This window comes from Galeopterus variegatus, unplaced genomic scaffold (genome assembly GCF_000696425.1).
Source record: "Galeopterus variegatus unplaced genomic scaffold, G_variegatus-3.0.2 Scaffold1726, whole genome shotgun sequence".
In the NCBI taxonomy this organism is placed as follows: domain Eukaryota; kingdom Metazoa; phylum Chordata; class Mammalia; order Dermoptera; family Cynocephalidae; genus Galeopterus; species Galeopterus variegatus.
In genome coordinates, this window is record NW_007727837.1 from 47,177 (window position 1) to 58,054 (window position 10,878).

General features: G+C 39.8%; 1 protein-coding gene across 1 annotated transcript in view; it reads right to left on the reverse strand.

Moving 5' to 3' along the window:
- LOC103595256 (neuropilin-1-like) overlaps window positions 1–10,878 on the reverse strand; it is a gene marked incomplete at its 3' end in the record, with an annotated part of 106,044 nt that overhangs the window by 46,585 nt on the left and 48,581 nt on the right. The gene's annotated exons all lie outside the window — the stretch shown is intronic.

The following is a 10,878-nucleotide window of genomic DNA, read 5'->3' on the forward strand; positions in this document are numbered from 1 at the left end:
CACGTAGTCATATCTAGCACACAAACATAGAAGGAAATATTAGGTTGGTGAGAAATGCTCTTTTATCTGAAGTATCTTAGAAACCAGCATGATCCACAATAGTCTGTCAGGAAAAAAAGTGCCATGTGCATTTACTACTGCATCACAGGGAAGGAAAAAAAAATCTAGCAAAATGAAATAATTAAAATGGACTACACCATGTCTGTATACATCATCTGGCAACACAGACTACTAAGAATAATGGTGTCCATTTTACTTGCAGACAATGTCAGTTAAAGTAACCAATTAACAAGAAAAAATCTCATGAGCACAATCCTCTATTATTAAATTGTGTTCCTTTTTCTATAGTGGTGGGGTGTTAATACATAATGCTATGCATTCTTTTCAAACTGTGAAGTTCTTTTATGAATTCAAAATGTCTAGTTGGCTGGAGCTGTCCATGAACAATACTTTGATTTCTGTGAACGACCCTCTAAACATATGGCCACAGAATAATAAACAGATTCTTTACTATTTGACTCAATACCACCAAACTCCAGACTTCTTAGAAAAAACTCTCTCAGTATCCACATCCTATGGTTAAAACACAGATTATCTCGCCCCAAACTATACTTGGATCATAGAACAGAATTTGTTCAAAGAAAAAAGTTTGTTTAAAAATACGAAGTAAGTTTATTTACACCCAGAAGTTTGAACCTTTAAAGGAATACCATTGTTTGAATCTTTAAAGAAATGTTCTTATTTGAAAAAGAAATATGACACATTGCAATCACCAAAGTGATATGATTTAAAAAATATTCAGGTTTAATAATGACACACTAAAGAGACAAATGATAATGGAAGTGACAATAAAAATATCACTCCAAAGATTGCACTGAGATAACAGATGTGCTTGGATCTTATTTATCATTAAAAGGTAGAAAACCAGCACCCATACCCTAGTGGCCCCTAGGAAAATAAGAAGGCTTTTGTTCCTATGGTGTCATATGTTTCTTAGCATCTTGCCTTTTCTCTCTTTTTATTTACCAAATCAACTAGGAGCCAGAGAATCTGATTTGTCTTCCATTTCTCTTCTAGAAATGACATGAAAACATTACAGTTTGTTCATTTCAAACCTTTATTTTATTTCTGTGTTTAACTTGGTTCAAAAGTCCTGGGATATATTAGTTTCAGGAATGGCTAAAATATGGCAGTCACATCAACTGTATCTGGCAATTTAAAAGAGATCAAAGTGGGGGAAATCTTCATGATGACCCAATGTCATCTTTAGCAATCCCTTTTCAATCTGCCCAGGACACATTACTTATGTTTACATGAAGTCTCAGGGGACAACTGTAAAGATGATATCACTAGTTAAAGTGGACAGCTTAAGGCTCTCTAAATTAAAAATGACATTACCTCATCAGTTAAAATTGTGTGCCAGCTTTGTGTATATCAAGAAGAAAATAAAGCTGACATTGATGGAACTAAGCATTCACATATGTGAATTATTGTATTAACTGCATTTCCTCCGCTGCATCTGATGTTTCCAGTAGTAATCGCTCGGCCTGCTAACATCGCTGTGCCTTTGCAAAACTATGGAAATACACAGAGGAATTGTTCATTTTTCAATACTTGGGAGATGCTTTGCATGTTAAAAGAAGACAAAGGAAGAAGAAGAGGAAAAGAAGGAGGATAAAAGCATTATGTTCAAAATCCTAACTAGCCTTTACAGTCAACTGGAGGCAGCTAGAAAGAACACCGTCTCCGCATTCACTAAAGCCTCACAAGTTGGCATTTATGGAGTGGTTCCTTTTATCTCTACTGCTCCATTGACAAGTCAGGTCCGCATGTTCCACCGCATGCTTTCTTATAATTTAACTGTGATTTGAACCATTGACTATGTTTGGCCTGGCGACTGTGTGTCCAGCTTTGCAATATAGGCTTTTTACTTGAATCTTTACATGGTCTGAATACTAAGTGGCCAAATCCTAGTGCATGTTGCTTTCCAGGCACAAATAAGAGAGGTGGATCAGGCACTCTGAGGAACTAAGGGCGCTTCTGCAAGGAGACCTTTCTCAGGTATTAGAGAACTCAGCTAATACAGAGCCTGTGAATTGCAACAGGGAAAGAAACGAGTATTTTAATTCACGTATCCTCCCATAGTAAATACTAGGCTCTCCTTTTGGCAACAGTAAAAGCTATTTTTAAAAGTTGGGGCAGTGGGGGCGGGGGTGGAGGTTTGGAATCCCTTCCCAGCAAAAGATAAGTCATTGCATAGTTAGGTGCCAAGTTTAGGAAATTGAATTATTCAGGGATACTATAGTTTCATTTGTAAACTGGAAAGCTGCTATCATTTTAGTACTTCCCTTCGAAGTACCATCCAACAGGGCCCCAAAGAGTATCACAAATAGCAGTTCTTGTAAATATTCAGGAGGGTGTATTGTGCCCAAGTTGCAAAGGGTACTGTTGCCAAAGAAGTTAGAAAAGCAGCTTGCATCTCTCTCTGGAGTTGATACCAGTCCCACTCCAAAGTTTCTCACTGGCAAATGTGGTGCCAGGAATGCAGCTGGTGTGCCAGCATCCCTCCCTGGAGACTAAATGTGTCACCACAGCAACGCACCCAGCCTGCATTGGCCCGAGGCCCAGGATACTGAGTTTGCAAATTTCGATCCCCCTGCTGGCTGCACATTGCTCTGTTACTGCTGCCAGTGTGGCAAACACTGCATTGCTTGGAGTGTCAAGATCTCCCGTCACGACGGTGGAGCCCTGCAAAGGTGACGGTGAGGCCACTGTTCGACTCTCATTCGGTACTGTCTTGCTCCAGCTTCTGGAAGAAAACTGGGAATTGTGCCCAGGAATCTCATTCATGAATGTGAGAGGAGGGGTCAGACAGTTGACTTCTCCATCCGTTTGGGTCCCTGCTCTGGACAAAGCATGCTCCAGATGACAAGGAGGCTGTGTCTGGGTCCAAAGGGCACCACCCTTCTATGCAGGGGTCCAGAAGCTGGGCCTCCTTCTCTCTCTGCTCACAGTATGGATATGGAGCATGTCCCCAGAACTCACCCTCCCCACTTACCATGTAAGTGTAATGTAGATTTTTGTAATACTCAGAAGACAACTTACCCCTCCTCCTATAGGCATCCTCCCATTTCTTTTCTTAAATCCTCTACCTTAAAGTTTTCCCATTCTGTACACGTGGTAAAACAGGTGGACATTTACTGAAAGTAATGCAGAGATCTCCACTTAACCCTTTCGCAATCAAAAAGTACTTTCCCACAGTTTCAGTTCTAGGGTGTAATGCACTGAGTGGCTCTTTTCATGAGCCTCCCTGGCTTTAGAATCCAAGCTCTCTAAGCTCAGAGATCTCCACTTAACCCTTTCGCAATCAAAAAGTACTTTCCCACAGTTTCAGTTCTAGGGTATAATGCACTGAGTGGCTCTTTTCATGAGCCTCCCTGGCTTTAGAATCCAAGCTCTCTAGGCTCGAGAATCCAAGCTCTCTAAGCTCAAGGCCTTTCTGCTTACATGTCTGCCCATGCTCACCCTGCCCAAGTGCATGTGGGTGGTGAAACAGTTTGAATCCTAGTAGTAATCACAAGTACGTTTTCCATAAGAGTGATTAAAGAATAAATATTTCTTTCTAAGAATCTTTGAAAGGATTACCCAGAGATTATTTTTTCCCTTTGGAAAGATTGAATTATGGTTTTAGGAAAATGGCCAAGGAGGGGGAACAGCAATGGGAAAATGAGAAATGTGTTCAGTCACTACAGAGCGGTTTCAGAGGCTTTATAGGTATGCAGTGCTGAATAGACAAATAGCATACTTTACTTAATGTCGCGTTTTCTCTTGCGAGCACAAATGACCCCTGACTCTCTACAGTGGAACGCGTTAATGGAAAGAAAGCTAATCCTCTACAGGGTGTTGTCTGATACAGTGAGCTACTGTACCAACCCCCTCAAGGCTTCTGCACATTCTCGTGTTATTAGGAAGGGGGATTTTAGGTGCTGGTGTCTTTTTAATCTCCTTCCAAGAGGATCTACCCCCACAGGCACATGTACATTAATAATGGAGAAATTTGATGCCTTACATCATAAATCAGAGTGAGAAATAATGTTGGCTAACATAATTTTCACCTGCAAAAATGTGTTTCTGTGGATCTTTGGTTTATTTTGCACAAGGCATTAATAGCTATCCCAACTGAATGACCTGTAAACGATTGCTGTGCTGCTGTCCAAGAATCACCTTACATATGCCCCAGGAGAGAACAGATTTTCTCCCAGAGTATTAGAAAGAGGATTTGGAAATAAAAATATACAAGGATGGACCTAGGAGGAGCCAATTAGTCTGCATTTCTGAGAGATTTTACATGCGATTCATGCCTTAACAGTGCTGGCTTGCTTTGTAATGGTCTACTCAAGATGTATGAAAAACCTTACATACAATGGTCTTAGCCTCTTATTTAGTAAAATAATTTTCTAGAAATCTATTCTAAGGAAATAATCTGGAGTAATGTTAATTTGTGCATTCATATTGTGGAATATTATTGGGGCATTAAAAAGTATGTTTGACAAATTTTTTTAAAACATAGGAAAAATACTTATGATGTAATAAGTGAAAAATCAGAATATAAACCCCTATATATAGTATATTCTCCATTTTTATTCATATGCAGAGAAAGAACTGGAAAGAAATACTAACAGCCAAGCTGTTAGTAAATGGTTAGCTCTGGGTAGTGAGATTATGTTCCTTATTCATCTCTGTATTTTTCAAAATTTTAACAATGGACAAGTATCCCTTTATAATTAGATAAAATTTATTTTGAAAAGCACTAACTGGGCCGAGCCCGTGGCACACTCGGGAGAGTGCGGCGCTGGGAGTGCAGCAGCGCTCCCGCCACGGGTTCGGATCCTATATAGGGATGACCGGCACGCTCACTGGCTGACTGCAGTGCGGCGGGTCTCTAAAAGGACAAAAAAAAAAAAAAAGAAAAGCACTAACTACCTACATATAAAGCAGCAAAGCAATCCCTGCTTGCCTTGCTAATAATTTTATATTTCTTGGTCAGAAAACACTGTCCTTATGATGTTTTATTTGAAAGCAAACCAAAGACTGCCCCCTTTTTTTCACTCTCTGTATCAATGAGACTCTCTGTGTGATTTATTTTTTTTTAGTGCCAGAATGTTCAAAAGCGTCAGATTTGATCTCATACTTTCTAAAATGTTGGCAATAATATCTGACATTACAATTGTATGTATGTACAAAAATACATTGTACATATTACAAATTACTTTGTAATTTCCATGTTACAAAGTGCCCGCACATGTATTATCTAATTTAGTCCTTGCAGTGATTCCAGGAAGGCAGTTGGCAGGTGTTACTGTTCCAGAAGGAGCCCAGAACTGGGGAAGCATTGGGTGAGAGATACGTGAATGAAGTGATTTTTATCTTCTTAATATGCTAGTATCTGTTCTTGTTACTCCTTTGCGTACATTTTGAGAGGGGGGGATGTATATGGCTTTATTGTAGAATTAGTCATTATCAATTTGTGATTTTTTTTTCAANCAAAAAAAAAAAAAAAGAAAAGCACTAACTACCTACATATAAAGCAGCAAAGCAATCCCTGCTTGCCTTGCTAATAATTTTATATTTCTTGGTCAGAAAACACTGTCCTTATGATGTTTTATTTGAAAGCAAACCAAAGACTGCCCCCTTTTTTTCACTCTCTGTATCAATGAGACTCTCTGTGTGATTTATTTTTTTTTAGTGCCAGAATGTTCAAAAGCGTCAGATTTGATCTCATACTTTCTAAAATGTTGGCAATAATATCTGACATTACAATTGTATGTATGTACAAAAATACATTGTACATATTACAAATTACTTTGTAATTTCCATGTTACAAAGTGCCCCCACATGTATTATCTAATTTAGTCCTTGCAGTGATTCCAGGAAGGCAGTTGGCAGGTGTTACTGTTCCAGAAGGAGCCCAGAGCTGGGGAAGCATTGGGTGAGAGATATGTGAATGAAGTGATTTGTATCTTCTTAATATGCTAGTATCTGTTCTTGTTACTCCTTTGCATACATTTTGAGAGGGGGGATGTATATGGCTTTATTGTAGAATTAGTCATTATCAATTTGTGATTATTTTTTTCAACTGGTTATCATTGCTAGAAAAGTGCCACATCAACTAAAACTTTATTGATTTTTCTTAACTGTGTTCTTAGAGCTATGTAAGTGAACATCTTGGTGTGGACAAAGGTATTTGTGTGTGTGTGTGCACATGAAAAAGAGAGAGACAGAGAGAGAGAGAGAGCTTTTAGGCCTTTAGGGAGCCACCTGAGTTGAAAGTTTCAGTGGAATTGATGGGAGCCATTGAATGGGCTTCCTGCCAGAGCTGTCCTGGTCTTCCTGCTCAGGATGGATGTTCAGGGACCACGTGACTGGAACCCAAACTGAGCTTGGGCAATAGAGATGAAACATGGGTGGGCACTGGAAGGGTGCTAAACGGTAGTTATAATGTTTTCTTTCTAGTGTCAGCAAGAGAGGCAGCCCCAGTAAAGGCAGAACAAGGTTGGAGCCTGAACCGTGCAGGAGCCTGGACCCCTCCGACCACCACCAGCACTGAAGCCAGCTTGGGTGTCAATGCCCCAAATTCGGAACAGGTAGAGGGCTGAGCCTGAGGTCACTGCTGGGAATCCCTAGACTTTTTCCAGAGAAACAGAGAGGCTGGGGCCATGAACTGGCTGTTGTCTTCCCAGCTCCCAGCCTGTGGTCAGTGCCAAATTTCTGTGAAAGCCATTCTAAATCTGTACAAAATTTACAATTTCATACTATTGANTGCCAGAGCTGTCCTGGTCTTCCTGCTCAGGATGGATGTTCAGGGACCACGTGACTGGAACACAAACTGAGCCTGGGCAATAGAGATGAAACATGGGTGGGCACTGGAAGGGTACTGAACGGTAGTTATAATGTTTTCTTTCTAGTGTCAGCAAGAGAGGCAGCCCCAGTAAAGGCAGAGCAAGGTTGGAGCCTGGACTGTGCAGGAGCCTGGACCCCTCCGACCACCACCAGCACTGAAGCCAGCTTGGGTGTCAATGCCCCAAATTTGGAGCAGGTAGACGGCTGAGCCTGAGGTCCCTAAACCTTTTCCAGAGAAACAGAGAGGCTGGGGCCATGAACTGGCTGTTGTCTTCCCAGCTCCCAGCCTGTGGTCAATGCCAAATTTCTGTGAAAGCCATTCTAAATCTGTACAAAATTTACAATTTCATACTATTGAAAAAATAATGCTTTATTATATCATCATATTCATGTTTAAAATTTGTTTCTAAGTTTATAAAGTAATTTTTTTCTTCTTTAAAATCAAATATTTTGTGTATATATATTTATCCCATTTCTTTTATCTGTCTATGTATCTATCTTCCTATGTGCACTTTATGTTTTATAAGCAGGATGACAGGACATTAGTCTTTGATCCAGGACTCATTTTTTACTTGTTATGACACTTTTTAAAACTCAGTGTTTCTTACTTCCATTTTGGTAGTCCTTTCAATACCCCCCACGGATCTAACTTCTAAACCATAGCATTACTACTTCTATATTTATGTGTTTATGTGTATTTGCACCAAGGAACATGCCGTTGACATGCCAGAGCACAAGGCCACATTTTTTCCCCTTGGGGTAACTACCCCATTCACTTGAGTAGGAGAGTGATCATTTTAGTATTGTTTCCATTTCTCCACCATTAACATAAAATTCCTTTCCCAATCTTTTCACCTAAACTCAGTTTCCATCTACAAGTAGATGAAGGAACTGGACTAAGATTTTTGCTGTCTGCAAACCTGCAAAATAAACACAAGTTCCAAAGTTCAGGGATGACCCCCTGGGCTGGTTGGGCTCAAGGGCAGAGCTGGGAAGAGCGTGATGCAGAAGAGATCAGGGCAACTTTGCATCCATCGGTGGCTGCTGGATGTACTCAAGCCAAACCCTCTCTCCTGCAACCAACTTCACCGATTGGCAATGGCATGCCAACTCCTCAGCTCCCTTGGAACAAAACATTTTGCAGAAACTTTTGTCTTTTTCATGTCATTGTCCTATTCAAAGGCCCACAGTGTTACTCTTGAGCTCGTTTACAGGCTTCCAGGTAATTCTCCTCCTAGAAATTCTAACACCATATAGTCCACCTAACAATTTTTTCTCACCAAGTGGGCCCAGTGGTTAAGTTTAGGAAAAGTTTCCATATGTATCATACTCAGATGACCAATTCCATAATAATCATAAAACTCACAAAAACTAATCTCACACATAAAAATTTAACAGTGGTTAAGTTTAGGAAAAGTTTCCATATGTATCATACTCAGATGACCAATTCCATAATAACCATAAAACTCACAAAAACTAATCTCACACATAAAAATTTAACCTTTAAGTTTTTGTAATTCCTCAGAGTCATAATAATGACTAACAATAATTTTATTGCTGCTATAGAAAACTGATGATTAATAGGTTAGGTAATAATATGTCAGGTATGAGAGTTTAAAGTCCCAGGAAATGATGTCTTACAACAGCGAAAAAAGAAAATATTTAAGAAAATAGTTTTACTAGGGTAAAATTAAAACAGATTTTAAATGGCTCCCACTGTAGTAATGCAAAGGGGTAATAATTGATTCTAGGAGGGAATATGGGGACTGCAGTGGGTCACGGCTGGACAAGACTGACTTGGAAAGGGAGAAACTCAGCCAAGAAACATCTAATAGGTAACAGACTATGAGTTTCCTATTGCAGAGTAACAAATTATCACGAACTTAGTGGCTTGCAAGAACACACAGTTAACGGCTCCTGGTTCTACAGATCAGAAATTTGGCATGGTATGGCTGGATTCCCTGCTCACGGTCTTGTACAGCTGAAGTCAAGGTGTCAACTGGGCTGCACTCTCATCTGGAGCTCAGTATCCTTGTGGCAGAACTCAGTTTCTTGCAGTTGCATGGCTGCAGTCCCCCTTTCCTTGCTGGCTGCCAGATCCTCGGGGCCACCTGCATTCCCTGCCATATAATCCTCTCCATTTTTAAAACCAGCAATAGAGAATCTCCCTCGCTTCGAATTCTTCTCATGCTTCAAAGCTGTTTAGGAAAAGCTCAGTCTTTTTCAAAGATTCACCTGATGAGGTCATGCTTACCCAGGATAATCTCCCTTTCTTGAGGTCAACTGATTTGGTGCCTTAATTAAATCTGCAAAATCCCTTTACAGCAACACCTATTTTAGAGTTTGATAGGATAATAGGAGAGGGTGTGTGTACACCAGGGGCTCCAGATCTTGGGGTCCCTCTTAGAATTCTGCCTACCGCAGAGACCAGGCTCTGATAGGATGCGTGGAGATAGGAGGGCGCAATAGGTACCCAAGACAGGAGGGATCGTCTACTTACATCACTTCATAGAACAGAGAGTAGTAGGGTCCAGGGGAAGCCAAGGTCAGGATTGGAAAATGGAAGGGATGATGAAAGCTGTTTTAATTTCTCATGCCACAGTGGCTGTTGGTTTGGGAGCCCTGAGCCCAGAGGCATTGCTCACAGTGAAAAGGAAAGCAGGATTAAGGATTGAGACACACTCTGCTGATTAAAGCAAAACCAGAAATTCCAAGATTGTCTGACACACATGTCTAGAGACAAAAAAGTGATAATAGCTTAATTCAAAAATAAATATATAAAAGAATTCATGACATGTGATGTAAAATAATAGTCAAAATATATAACTTTAGTGGAAAATATCGGGAGTTTAAATTTCTTGTTATTGAAGAATTTCACTTCGTAATTAAGATTTATTGGTAAGGAGGATTTTTTAAAAAAGAACCTTTCACATGGGAAAATATTTCTCTGATTTAACTCAGATTACAAAACCCGAAGATGCATTTTAAACAGAAAGGAGGGAGTGTTTTCCTTAAAATAACTATGCTCCAGAAGTGATAGTCTTCCAGTGTCAGACTTGCAAAGTTCAGTACTTATAGAAAATTCACATGCCTTTAATTACAATAAATTCAGTTCCCAAGTAAAACTGTGCCATCTGGAAGATATTAACATCATTTACAACTTGTTCACCTCCCTATTTCATAGAAAATTTTTACTTCTTTGCCAACTTTCTGCTGTTCTCCAGGAAAAACATAAGAACTACTTTCGTGGATTGTCCCAAGATGAGTATATAGCAAGTCAAGCCATCAAGAATTGACAGAGGGGGTCCTTTGGTCACATTTATTTCCTTCTTATTTACTGTAAATCCTTGGTCTTTATTTTAATTTTTTTCTCTGAAGAATATTCTCTCTGTTCCTCTTCTCTCAGTCTTTTAAAGTGAATCTTTTTTTTTTTTTAAAGTTAACTGAATCTCTTTTGCCACCGTTCAATGGAGAGAGGGCTAGGGCAGCAAGAGATGGATTCTGGTCCTGCACTAAAGCTCAGGGGTGTCTTTTATCAAGAAGGGTCACCATCTTTGATATCCCACAAAGCATCAAAGGGGACAGTGAGGCAAGGAGGTGACACCTGCCTGCCACCAGGCAATCAATTCGTCCTCATACTCTGCTGCTGGCTTGTGGGGTACCATTGGGCAGGTGACTTAATTAACCTCTGTGAGTCTCTGTTGCTCACATGTTAAATGGATGAAATGATAATTAACCTGCAGAATCACAGGGAGGATTAAATCAAATAATGTATGGAATGACCTTGGTAGGGGCTTGATGGTTTCTTTCCAAGTGAAGTTGAAATATGGACAGAAGAAATGAAACAAACACAGAGACAACTAATTTGTTTTTCAAAATGTATCCTACCCTGTTCAAAATAGGCTGTAGTTTAGGTAATTCAGAAAAATTTAATTGTTGTTATTTCCCAGGGAAGTCTATCAGTTAGAAGATGACCAA